Source organism: Rattus norvegicus, chromosome 1 (genome assembly GCF_021556685.1).
Source record: "Rattus norvegicus strain SHRSP/BbbUtx chromosome 1, alternate assembly SHRSP_T2T, whole genome shotgun sequence".
In the NCBI taxonomy this organism is placed as follows: Eukaryota; Metazoa; Chordata; class Mammalia; order Rodentia; family Muridae; genus Rattus; species Rattus norvegicus.
In genome coordinates, this window is record NC_141534.1 from 177,715,028 (window position 1) to 177,728,798 (window position 13,771).

General features: G+C 43.8%; 1 pseudogene; it reads right to left on the reverse strand.

Moving 5' to 3' along the window:
* Positions 1-11,735: 11,735 nt before the first annotated feature.
* On the reverse strand, positions 11,736-13,271 carry Kpna1-ps9 (karyopherin subunit alpha 1, pseudogene 9; annotated as a pseudogene).
* Between the last annotated feature and the right edge of the window lie 500 nt (positions 13,272-13,771).

A 13,771-nucleotide genomic window follows, 5' to 3' on the forward strand; every position in this document is an offset into this window, starting at 1 on the left:
AGGCCAGAAGCAAACATCTACTCAGAGGCACAAAACTTAACTAGCTGGTAAGAAGCTGCTTACCAATGGTCTTCTATCATGGAGGGGCAGACTTCATTTCTACTGGACTGAACACTTTCGCTGCAGCTCTTAGCAGTTCCTCCAAAACCATGGCTCAAGGATGTACCAGTGTTACTGACAGAACACTGTTTCTGACTAGGGAGCTCACAATGAATGAAGTGTGGCAAAGTTTCACATTCATGGAATTCACTGGGCTTGCCATGTTTCCCCACCTCCTGGGAGCAGTTGTCTAAGACAGTGAAGGGGTGACATTTCAGAGACAATGAAGGTTGGTTGGAACACCTTACAGTGTGGGAGCACTGTCCTCTAGGATGTGATATATGTTCTAAATTACTCTTACATATTGCTGTATTACACCATTCCCAGTTTTTATGGGCCCAAGAATCTAAGATACAGATGAGTTTGTTTTTAACTATGGCTTTTTGTAATCCATTGGGGATTTTTTTCTTGTCGCCACCATTTTGGGTTTTACTGGCCTAAAGGTCTTAGTGACAAGGCAGAGATTCAGAAGTGGTACATTGACACATATGTGAAGGCCTCTTGGGACTCCTCAAACCAGTGAATCAACAGGAAAAAAGAGCTCTCTTTCTTAATTTTTTTTCTTTTGAAACAGGATGCCCTAGTTAGGGTTACTATTGCTCTGATGAAACACCATGACCAAAGCAACTTCAGGAGAAAAGGGTTTGTTTGACTTACATATATTGAATTGTTTATTTAGCCATTATGTATGTGTATGAGTGGAGTCCCTGCAGGTGAGTGGAAGTTAGAGAACATTTTCAGACTTGTTCATCTCCTTGTACATTGGGATCTGGGTGCTAAACTCAAATTATCAAGGTTGGGACAGCAAGTGTCTCTATCTACTGAGGCATCTCACCAGTTCTCTGTTCATTTATTTTTGAGACAAGGTCTGATGGAGCCCAGGCTGGCTGAGGATGGCATTGAACTTCTGATCCCACTGCCTGTATCTCCCAAGCTCTTAGAAACAGGAGTACATCCCCGTATTCTGTCCCTGTGGTGCTGAAGGTGGTACCCAGACCCCCACACCTCTGAGCAGCAGTCTCAGCCGTATTCATCTCTGTAGAAGAGCATCATGAATAGTCCGTATGACTGAGTCTGGTGGATCCTTCTGGGTTAAGACTCATTAATGCCAAGGAACAGAATTCCAGTCAAATCAGCTCAAATGCTGCCCCTGCTCAGGCCCTCAGTCTTGCACAGCAACCAGTTTATCTTTCAAGACATATCACCGGCTTTTGCTTCAATTTCTTGATCTAACAATAATAACAGATATAAATTAACAAACAAGCAATATCTATGTAATCACTTACCATGTGCTACGCACTGCATAATGGTGGGTTATACAGTATAGAACTCTGGGTTTGAGAATTTTGTGTTGCATATGCACATGTATTATTTTTGCAGTCTTATACAGTGGGCTAAACCTTACATTTTAATTGGTATACATTAACTGTACAGAGTAGTAAGCTTCATTGTGAGACTGTCATACAGGTATAAAATGTTCCTTGGTCATATTACTCTCCTGGAAACTAATGTTTTTGAGACAGGGTCTCACTATTTTCCTCTGGCTGTCCTAGAACGTGATCACTGTGTAGGCCAGGCTGACTTCAAACTCAGAGCTATGTCTGCCTCTGCCTCACACGTATTTTATGTCTGAGGAAAGTAAGACTCAGAAAATAAAGTAACTGAGTCACACAAGCATCTGACTTAGAACTTTAGCATACACTCTTTCCAGCTGTCTAGGGCTCTCTGTGCTTTCATTTTTCTTTCTAAAGCTGGATCTCACTACATGGCCTCAAACTTGCTATAGCCACAGGCTCGTCTCTCACCATTCTGTGTGCCTCCGTTGAGGTTGCAGATGTCCTTTTGTCAATGAATCATCATACCTGATTCCCAAGGGCTGTTCTTGTGGTGTGACACTTAACCCACATACTCTCTTTCTCTCCCTGGCTCTCTCTCTGTCTCTCTGTCTTTCTCTCTCTGTCTGTCTCTCTGTCTCTCTTCTCTCTCTCTATGTCTCTCTGTCTCCGTCTGTCTGTGTCTGACTCTCTGACTCTCTCTATCTCCCTCCTTCTCTGTCTGTCTCTGTCTCTTTGTCTCCCTCCTTCTCTGTCTCCCTCCCTCTCTGTCTCTCTCTGTCTCTGTCTGTCTGTCTCTGTGTCTCTGTCTGTCTCCCTCTCTGCCTTTCTGTGTCTGACTCTGACGCTCTCTGTCTCCTTCCCCCTCTGTCTCTGTCTCTGTCTCTCTCTGAGGTCTAACTGGGATATGTCAACTACTCCTGGGCTGAATTTTACTCCTGTGTTCCATGTCTTTGTCTTCGTCGGATATGCTGATCCTGAACCCAATTTCTCACAAGTAAAAGTGGCTGCCTCTGAGACGAGCAGAATCTACAGGAAACATACCCTACTGTGTACTACATTCATTGCTGCTCCTCTATATTCCTTACATCTGGAGACTTGTCAACCACCTGGTAAATACTGAGTTTAAAACTGAGGCTCATGAGGGCCCTGCTTGAGGGATAACCAGACAGTCTTGATTTTAGCTGAGTTTTAAGGGAAAGTGTCAAAAAATTAAAAAATTAAAAGGGGGAGGGGCAAGTGTCAACCTTATCCCTGTGGGACGGGAGAGACCTAAGGCTGGAGGTCCACTGAACAGACCCTGGCAGGTATTTTATTGGCCACATGATCCTCCCTTCTTTACTGCCGGTCCTGTTTAGAAACCAAACTGTGAGCCTTTCCACCCTTTTCCCTAACAGTGTATTCTGGGAACAAGAAACCATCTTCTCCAGATTTACCTTTCCTGGTTTTCTGTGTTGCTGTGTCTTCGTTGGTGTTTCTATTGTGTTGATTGAACACCATAACCAAAAGCACTTGGGGAGGAAAGGGTATTTCCCCTTATATCTTGTAGTCCCCCATCCAGAAAGTCACAGCGAGAGTTCCTGGCAGGATTGAAGCAGAGGCATGGAGGAGCACTGCGGATTGGCTGGACGCTCATGGCTTGCTGAGCCTGATTAAGAAAGGATACTACAGGTTTGCTCACAGGCCAATCTGGTAGGAGGATTTTCTCCATTGAGGTTTGTTCTTCCCAAACGAAAAGTGTCAAGTTGATGTAAAGTAGCCAGCATACCTTTCAATATGGAAGGAATTGCAAGGAGGCTAGCAAGGTAGCTCAGTGGGTATTGACTTGGCCAGCTAAATAGCTCAGTGGGTAAAGACTTGCTGCCAGGCCTGACAAACGGAGTTTAATACCTGGGACCCACAATGATAGGTGTAGGGTACCCATTCCCTCTGGTTGTCCTCTGACCTCTGTGATGGTGCGTCTCTGGAAAGAAGCTGGGTCTGCAAAGATCGACTGATTAGGGCTGCATTGACGTAGAGAGACGGAAATGTTGCAGCTCAGAGCCAAACTGTACCCTATCCGGCAGGTAGCTTTAGTCTCCTGCTGGCCATTTCTTTAGCCATTTCCTTGTTCACCTAGCATCCTGTGATTAACAGATAAAAATCATCAGTTGTCTTAGCAGACCACGAGCTTCCACCAATCCTGAAGCTACGGATGTCATCCGAGGGCATTTGAGACCTGGGGAAGAGATTCCCCCTTCCAGCAGTCACTACCTGGTTGATGAATCAAACCATGTATTTTAAAATCTTCTTTAGGGGTTTCTTTTTTTTTTTTTGGTTCTTTTTTTCGGAGCTGGGGACCGAACCCAGGGCCTTGCGCTTCCTAGGCAAGCGCTCTACCACTGAGCTAAATCCCCAACCCCTCTTTAGGGGTTTCTTTATTCTGCTACTGTAAAACATAAACGTGGATCCACGTGGGAACATGGGACCCAGGGTGACTTATGTGCATATTTTCTGTTTCTCTGTCACTCGTGGATCCAGAATAAACTTGTGTTATTTCTGCTGAGGCTTTTTGACAACAGCTCCATTTATAAATGTTCACACCCGTATATCTTCATAGTGCCCCTCGCACCTACAAAATAGATAAAGGAAGCTCAGTTTTTACAAAAAGATGTAGTCTTAAATTTTTTATTTCTTATTTTGTGTGTATGGGTGTTTTTCCCCAGTGCACATCTGGATACCTGTGTGTGCTTGGTGTCTGTAGAGGCCAGAAAAAGGCATAAGATCCCCTGTACTGGAGTTACCAGCAGTTATGAGCTGCCATAGGGTGCTAGGAATTGAAGACTGGCACTCTGGAGGAACAGTCAGAACTCTTAACTCTTGAGCCATCTGTCCAGCCCAAGATCCATTTATTTTTAAATTATATGTATGTGTGTGTGGATTTGTATATATGAGTTTGGGAAGAGGTCAGAAGAGGCTGTGGGATGCCCTGGAGCTGGAGTTACAGGTTCTAAGTCTCCCTAAGTGGGTGCTAGGAACTGAACCTGGGTCCTCTGCAAGAGCAACATATGCTTTTAACTGCTTAGCACCTCTCCAACTCCCATACGATGTAATTTTAAAAGAGTGTGGCTCATGGATCCGTAAATTAATATAGTGAAAATGACCATTCTACCAAAAAACATTTATAATCAAAGCCCCCATTTTATTCTTCATGAAAACAGAAAACAAACAAACAAACAAAAACTATTCAAATGGAACCGCAAAAGCATCATGCTGGAAGGATTCCCATGCCAGATCTCAAAATACATCATAGAGCTATAGTAATAAAAACAGTATGGCACTCATGCAGAAACAGACATGTAGTCCAAGGGGACAAAACTGAAGACCCAAACACAAGTACACTTAGCTGCAGCCATCTAATATTTGACCAAAATGCCAAACAGTAAACAAACAAAGAGAAAGCCACTGGGGGATAGACAGCATCTTCAACAGATAGGGCTGGGAAAACGGAATATCTACACGTGGAAGAACAAAATTAGAATCATACCTATCACCTTGCATAAAAACAGATTCCAAATGGGCTAAACTCGAGACACCTGATGTCTAGAAACAAAACCATGGGCAGTAAGTACCATGCATGATGTAGGCATTAAAAACAAAACAAAACAAAACAAAATCCTTTCTTAATGGGACGCCAGTTGCTCAAGAATTAAGGCCAACAATCAGTTTTCTGACTGGATCTCAGAAGTGCGCACAGAATGGGGATCTTGCCAGCTGTAACATCTGTCTGACAGAGGATGCATATCAAGAATATATGAAGGACTCAAAAAACAAAGAAAGAAGAAAAAGCAAAACTAACCAAACCAAAATATTCATTCAAAGAATGGGCCTGGGACTCGAACAGAGAGTTCTCAAAAGTAGGGAAAAAATGACTAAGAAGTATCTCAAAAAATATACATCACACCTAGTAATCGGAGAAATACAAATCAAAATAACTTGAGGTTTCACTTACCCCAGTCAGAAAGTCGAAGCTCAAGAAAACAGCAGACGGTGTTGCTGGAGAGGACACAGGCAAAAGGGAGCCCTTATTCATTGTTGGTGAGTATGCAAAATGGTCCGGTCACTCTGCAAATCAGTATGGAGACCCCCAAAAAGCTAAAAATAAGTCACAAGTTGAGTCATCTATACCACTCTGTGATGTGCGCCCACAGGAATCAACATCCTACCCCATGGATCCCTGCTGAGTCCCTCACTGACAGAACCCAGGAAATGGAGACAACACCATAGCCCAGGCAGCCTTCAATTCAATCACTCTGCCTCAGCCTCCCAAGTGCTGGGATTACAGATCAGTGCTACCATGCCTGGCTTTTTCTCCTGAGTATTTTCTATCTATAGCCAGTTGACTCCTTGGATATGGACGATGTGGGATAGGCAGGCAAACTCTTTATCATGTACAGTATAATGTTTTGAACACACACACTCTCTCTCTCTCTCTCTCTCTCTCTCTCTCTCTCTCTCTCTCTTCTCTCTCTCTCTTCTGGAATTAGTTAAACTGAGCTTATTAAAATAGACGTTTCTTCACATACTCATTTATGTGTCTGTTTAATTATTAGTTATTTACTTACTTATGGTGCATGTGCCAGGCAGGCCTAGAATCCCAAAGCAAATCATCTTGAGACAAGCAAGGAGTTTACTGGCAGAATTGATTCCTGGAATTCAAGGACAAGTCTGCACCAGACTAGGCCCTCCCTGAGGTACTGGGCCAGCTCTGTGTCTCCTGTCTCCAGTATTCCCAGATGGGCAGTGGGCTGGATAGTTTGTTGGGTTGTTTTTCTTGTCAAACCTAATTCAATTTGTTTCTTAAAATTTATTTTATTTATTGTGTGTGTGTGTGTGTGTTTGTGTGTGTGTGTGTGTGTGTGTGTGCGTGCATGTGTTCTTGTCAGAACAAGTGTATGGAATTGATTCCTTCTGTTCCTATGTGGGTCCTGAGGCTCAAACTCACGATGACCGGCTTGCACAGTGGGCACTCCCCATCTTTGCTTCAGATAGCAAATGTAAGTTAACTAACACGTACTTACTCACTCTGTGCTACCATTGCACTCTGTGGGTTTGGCCCAGGACAGTGAGGATTGTATGGGCTGTGTATGCGTCCGTGGCATGCATTATACTTGCTGTCCATAAGGTGTTGAACTTTATATTTTAATTTATGTACACTAATTGTAGAAAGCAGTTGGTTCCAGTTTGACATTTTCATACTCACACGTAATGCACTTTGATCATAGTCTCTTCCTGGGAATTTTAATTTAAAAATGGTTTTGGAATTAAAATAATGGAGCTCTTTCTTTTTCCTCGTTGCTCTTTCCCTCTCCACTCCCTTGCTCTCCCTCTCAAATTCTTGGCCTCTGTCCCTTTAATTGTCATTAGATATTTGTATACGAGGTCCTAAATTTATGAATACAACCCGCTCGGCCTCTGTAATGCTACTTTCAGGGCTGATCACTCGGCCTGAGGAAGACCCTCCTGCTGTCAGCATCCCTCAGTTGCTGCAGTTCTTTGTCTAGCACTGGGGGCCTTGTGAACTCTCTCCTGTGTTTGCGGGTTTACTTGTGTCGTCCTGGTTCAGGTCTTCTTAGGCAGCCCTGCTGCTAAGGCTTCGTGGGTGAGGCATCGCTGACATTTTTAGGAAACTCCTTGCTCCTCCTGCTTTTATACTCTTTCTACCCTGTCTTCGCTATGACCCCTGAGCCTTAGGCGCAGGGGTGCTATAGATTGTTGGCGGGGACTCAGCTCCACAACTCTGTATTTTGATCAGCTGTAGCTTTCTCTAATGGGCTATGTCTGTTGCGATGAGATATGACTTTGTCCAAGGGTAGGTTCTATGTTTGCCTTTGGGTAGAAGCTTTAATTTTGTCTTTATTAATGAGGAAACTAAGACTAAGAGAAAATTAAGTAACAGATTCTCGTTTCTTGTTTCCAAGGACTGTCTGTGTCTTCTCTTTCCTTTGCTTTTTGGAGCTGGATCTCACGTATGTGACTAAGCTGGCCGGAAACTCACTATGCAGCTCCAGGTTAGCCTCGAACTCCTAACCGCCCTCTTACATCAGCCTTGATTAAGGATGTGAGTCAGCACACCAAGGCCTATCTTGTCAGGTGATGCCTGCCTTCCATACCCATCCTCTTGACCTCGTTCTCCGGGAATGGGGCAGGCTCTCAGACTCCAGGTGTTAGCTGGTTTCTTGAAGCCTAATTAGAATGAGTCAGCTGCGTTTACTGTACTGAGTTTGGCCTCTGGGTTGGTGTGCTTCTCTCTTGGGATCCTGTGACCCTGAACCCAATTTCTCTTGTGAAAGGATAGGTGGTTCTGAGGATCGTGGAAAGTTATCAAAGGGAATGGTTTTGTCTATCATGTCTACTGCTGACCTCTGTCTCCAAATTTGATTTCTTGCCCATTAATTATTAAAGAATGTGTTTAAAAAAAACTGGCCTCACAAGGGTCCTGCTAGAGGATATTCTTGGTTTCGGTTATGTGTTATGTTTTCATTTGTGAGGTTTGGCAAGAGACACAGAAGGCTATGGAGGAGACTGTACTGGGCCAGGAAGAAGGCTCAGCGGTAAAGGTAAGGTCTCTAAGCCTGAATACCTGAGTCCAACCCCTATGACCCACGTGGTGGAAGGAGAGAACCCAGTCTCTGAGATCATCCTCTGACCAGCCATGTACACAGAATAAATAAATAAATAAATAAAACGTAATATGATATGTTGGATATGTAATAACTCTTAGTTGTCAGTATGATCTGGCCAGCCTCCCAGTAATTGCAGAGTCCTATTGATTAATCAGCTTTAGCACAATTACTGGGCGATTTCCCCCTAAACTTCATTCTAGGATAGACTGACTAGTCCCCAGCTGTGCTCCCCAAGTAACTTCAACAGCTGTCCTGACTCTGCTGGATTTGCTCCATCAGGCCGTTTTCTGGTTATCCTATCCACCTTCTTTCACCTCTCTCTCTCTCTCTCTCTCTCTCTCTCTCTCTCTCTCTCTCTCTCCCTCCCCTCCCCTCTCTGCCTCTACTCTCCCCAGTAATTAGCTGTCAGCTGTTTATTTAACGAGAGAACGTGGATGAGCAAACATCTGTCTGGTGTACGTGAGAATGTGCTTGTCTGGACTGCAACCAGATCGTGGGGGCAAACATTTAGCATTTGAATACATAGCAGCACCAGGCCAACCCACAACAATATAAAAATATTTATGTATCTTCAAATTATGTGTGTATGCTTGTGAGGTTGTGTGCATGTGTGCAGATGTCTGTGGCGTCCTGAGAAGAGAGCCATATCTCCTGGAGCTTACAGAGTGTGTAAGCCATCCAAAATGGGTTCTAGGAGCTAAACTTGGATCCTTTTCTGGAGCACTTTGTGCTCTGAACCGCTGAGCAGTGTCTCCGGCCCCAATAAAGTATGGTTTTGAAAAGGCGTCTCTGTCCATGGAGAGACGGAGACTGAGGTGGGATGAGGCCGTGGGTATAGGGTAAGAGACCGCTGCAGGGAAGTTAGAAAGACTGGAGGAGAGAAAGAGTGAGAAGGCAACGGAGACAGGGGATTAACATTTTTCTGATTTACTTAACTGAGAAATAATTTTTGAATACACAATTTCCTCTTTAGTAGCCACAGGAGTTTAGTTCAAGATTCTCTCAGATAGATGTAAATCTTTGGATGGCCTGGCCTATTTATTTGCCAAATGTTTAGGCTAGCATAAGATGTAATGGGTTTCATCATGCCATCTTCAAACATATCCCAGCTTTTTATATAAAATGCTTTAGCATTCGTGTAAAACAAACCTTTGATGGACTTTTAATTTGAGGTCATCTTTAGGTGTAAATATTACATAAGTAGTTGCTAGACTCTCTAGCTTAGGGAATAAAAACACGATTATCTGTACATATTCAGTATACATGAAGTTAAACTTTGTTCTTTCCTCCCTCCATCCCTCCCTCGCTCCCTCCTCTCTCCCACCTTCTCTGCCCTCCCCCTCCATCCTCCTCCCTCCCTCCCTTCCTTTTTTATTTTCACCTTTCTTGGCAAGACAGGTCTTGCTAAGCCCAATCTCTTCTCACTTGAGCTCACTGTATAACCCTGGCTACCTTCAACTCCACCCCACCCCCACCTCCAGCATCCCAAGTTCTAGGGTTACAGACATCAGCCATCATGCCTGGTTTATTTTTGTTTGTGGTCTTCCCTCAGTATTCCCCATCTGCATTCAGTTGACTGTGAAGATATGAAACATGTGCACCTGGAGGGCAAAACTGTCGTCTTTATCATGTACATGGTGTTTTGAATATGTGTACTTTGTGGAACAGCTAAATAAGGTGATATATATATATACATATATATATATATACATATATATATATTACATACATACTTTTTTGTCACGTTTAAAGGGTTAAAAATATACTCTTGCTCAGTAGTGGTGGCACAAACCTTTAATCCAGCACTCAGGAGGCAGAGGCAGATGAATTTCTGTGAGTTTGGGGCTAGTCTAGTCTACAGAGCAAATACCAGGACAGCCAGGGCTACACAGAGAAACTCTGTCTTAAACAACCGAATATATGCTATGCTATTTTCTGAGGACTCTGTTGGGTAGCCTGGGAAAGCACTGTGGAGATGTTTGTCCCACTTTGCTCTTTGTAGAGTTCTGTCACATTACATGAGGCCAGAGCACAGCTGTCACACACACACACACACACACACACACACACACACACACACACACACACACATGCATGCACGCATGCGCTAAAGACAGCATTCTTTGGCCTGCTTAGAAGACTCCTGGGTAAGTGCTGATGTAATTTGTTTTTTTCAGAAACTATAACAAGCTTCTGAGTTAAGCATTTGCTCAGCTGGTCTTTGCCAAAGACGGCAGGTGCTTTATGTCACTGCCTGTTGACTATGGCTGTGCTCATGCTCTGAACCTCAAAGACGTAGCTGTTCCAAGGTAAAATGAACTACACCAGAGGTCTGGAAGGGTCACATTAGGTATCCTGGTCTTCAGATGATACGGTTGATAGAACCAGGAAATGACAGCTAGTTCAGACTTCCACTGTGCCCAGGCACACATGTCCTCAGTGTGGTCATAGATGTTTTAATTAGGATGTTCTATTTGTTTGAGTCATAGGAATGCAAATTCTAAGTTATCTTGTGTCTCTCTTTTGCTACAATGTGAGGCTCAGGCAGGCAGCAGCCTCTGACTTACTGATAGTCATTTGCCTGCCTCTTAGCACAAAGCCAGGCACAGAGGGCCCCAGGGCAAACGTTTATGAGACAGACAAGCTCGTGTGATGACTCCCAAGTCCTCTCTTTCCTAATTCTTAACACTCCTTGGCACAGGCGCCTGCTCACCACAGGTGTCTCCTAAGAGCTTATGTCCCAATGTTTCCTTCTCATCCTGGAGACGGAAGCTCACTTTGAACGTGGCTCTATTGTTTGTCCGGTTTAATCTCCAGCTGAATGGGGGCAATTGGCTGCGAGCTCAGGCAGTCTGCACACTGTGTGTTTTTGTGATCTGTAACATTTCCTTCCAGATCAAGTATGGCCCAGGCATGACAGCAAGAGCCAACGTATCCAGAGTAGCTAGGATCCTACGTTTCAGCTTCCCTACCTACTGGTGTCGCTTGCATTATGATGTCCACAGAACCCCACTTTTCTCTGTCCAGAAAGAAAGTGGATGGAACAAAGTGTAGGTAGGTGAGACTGGACCTGAAGATATTGGATTCTGGGTCTAGAGAGATGATTCAGTGGTTAAGAGCCTGGATCGTGTTGTTTTGCAGATGATCTACGCTCAGTTCCTAGCTTCCATGTCAGAAGGCCCACAACTGCCTGTAACTCCAGCTCCAAGAGGTTTACTGCTTGCTTCTAGGCCTCTCCCTAGACACCTGCACGCACATGTGCATATTCCCCCACCCCAATTAAAAATGATATAAATTTAAAATAAGGTTTTTGGATCCCCTTGATGGAGAAAGTAAAACAAAGTGACCCTTTCATTTATAACTTGCAAATGGTTTTGTCTCCTAAGAGAGGAAGTGTCTAGAGAAGTGCTTCCTATGGGAATAATATTCTTTTTTTTTTTTTTTTTAGAAAAACGGAACTTAATCTTTATTTACAGGACACGACAGGGTATGAAATTCCAGATAGAAATAGACTCAGAGGACAGCTTCATAGAGTATGTAGTTTGTAACCTCTCAAGTACGGTTTCTTTTGTAAAAAGTGTTACAGTAACAAACCACATTTAAAAAGAGTTCTTAGTAGAGAAACGCTAAGACAAATTTATGAGAACACAGCATAGCACAGCACATAGCTAACAACTTTGTGCTTTGGCTGGACATTAGACGTTAAAGGCCCAGGAGCTCCGTCCTGAACTTGGAAGGCGAAGCCTTCAGAGGTAGTTTCTGGCATATTTTAATCTTCCTCTTCATCCACTGAGAAGTGCTTCTCAATTAGGTTCAATGAGGCCTTGTATACAGACTCGTTCTCGTGGCTCCGTAGTGCTTCAGTTTTCTCCAAGCCTCCACATTCCTCAATCATTTTACTGAGTTTTTCTGTCTCACCTAGTTTCTCGGCAGCCTGATAGATATTTGAAATGGCATCAAGAATAGCCTGAATAATCTTGGAATCTTTTGCCCTCAAGAGGTTCATCAAAGGTTCTATTATCCCACAGATACACAATCAGTTCAACAGTCCTGCCGCTGGTATAGTTGGTTATAGCCCTTGCAGCTTCCTTCTGTGTCTTAAAGTCTGCCTTAGAGAGGACACCAACAAGAAATGGGACAAGGCCGTGATTCACCACTTGCTGTATGTGGTCCTGGTGTCCGGCTGTAATGTTCGACATTGTCCCTGTGGCCTCCTTTGGAATATTAGTTTTGGGGTTTGTTAGCAGGCTGGGAAAGCCTGCATCTATCACTTTCTGAGTCTGTTCATCTGTTCCGGTGACAATATTAGTGCCGGTGTCACAATGGCAGTTCAGTAGCTCCAAGAAGCTTTACAAGTTGGGGGACAACTCCTTTCTTCACAACCATCTCAACGCACTCACTTGGACCATCAGTCAGGTAGGAAATGGCCCAGCAGGAATCTGCTAATACTTCTGGATCGTTGAACTAAAGTAGGAAGGATCTGCTCAACAGCATCTAAGGTGGGTGCAGGATTCTTGTTTCGACAAAGGTTTGAAAGTGTCCAGGTAAGATTCTGTAAGTAACCACACGCCAAGGATGACAGATCAGGAACTGCAGGAAGTGCCAGCAGTGGGTCAATTACACCATGTTTGATAACTACCTCTCGGAAAACTGAGCCATCGCCTGCAATGCTTCCAAGAGCCCATACAGCTTGCTTGCTGATGTGAGCATGGGGAGATGCCAAGAGAGAAACAAATGCTGGGATAGCACCTCCGTCCACCAAGCAGATTCAAACTGAATGGGACTGCAATCAGTTTTGCCCAAGAAGGACACAAAGTTTGGGATCAAACCAGCTGGGATGATTTTGTCTATAGGAGGCTATTTCTCTCTAGAAAGCAATTTCCGAGCAGCTTGAGTAGCTTTCCAAACTGTTACTGTTTATGCCTTTAACAATGTCCCCAACAGACCAATTTATGGTACCCTGGTTGTTTCGGTTTTCTTGTAGTGGAGAAGTAGCATCATCAGGAAATGAGCTGACGTTTCTCCTTTTCTGCATCTGGTCGTCTTTTTTAGCTTTCCTAAGTTCCACATTGACGTCTATTCAGCGGCGCCACACTTCTGTACTGTCTTTCCCCTAGTTCTTGACTCTGTTAAGCCGGGCAGCTGTTGAGTTAGCATTCTCATTGGTGGACATTGCAGGAACAAGGAGGAAGGAAAGCTGCACTGCTGGTTCAGACTTCCACGAAAGTCGTTTCAGGGCTTTCAAGCTGCAGGTTGGCGGCTGTCGAAATGTCCACTAGCCCTCAGCCCTCAGACTAAGTGCCAGGAGTAATATTCTTTATTATTAAAAATCACAAATAAATAAAAATATTGCATATCAAAATTAACCATACCCAAAATCTATAAAGGTAATGAACTTATATACAGTTAGGACTGGCGTTAAAAAGGGAGGCCCTGAAGCTCTGCATTACATTTTACACTTTCAGCATGAAATATATTTTATGCACATATCCACCATCCAAACCCAAAGAGTTCATGCAAATTACATTAATAATTAAAAAAAAACCTTTGATTTCCTTCTTTTTGAGGTATGGTCTCACAAGTTAGCCTTGGTTGACCTGGAACTTGTTTTGTAGACCAGGCTGGCCTTGAATTCATAGCGATGTGCCTACCTCTACCTTCTGAGTTTGGCAT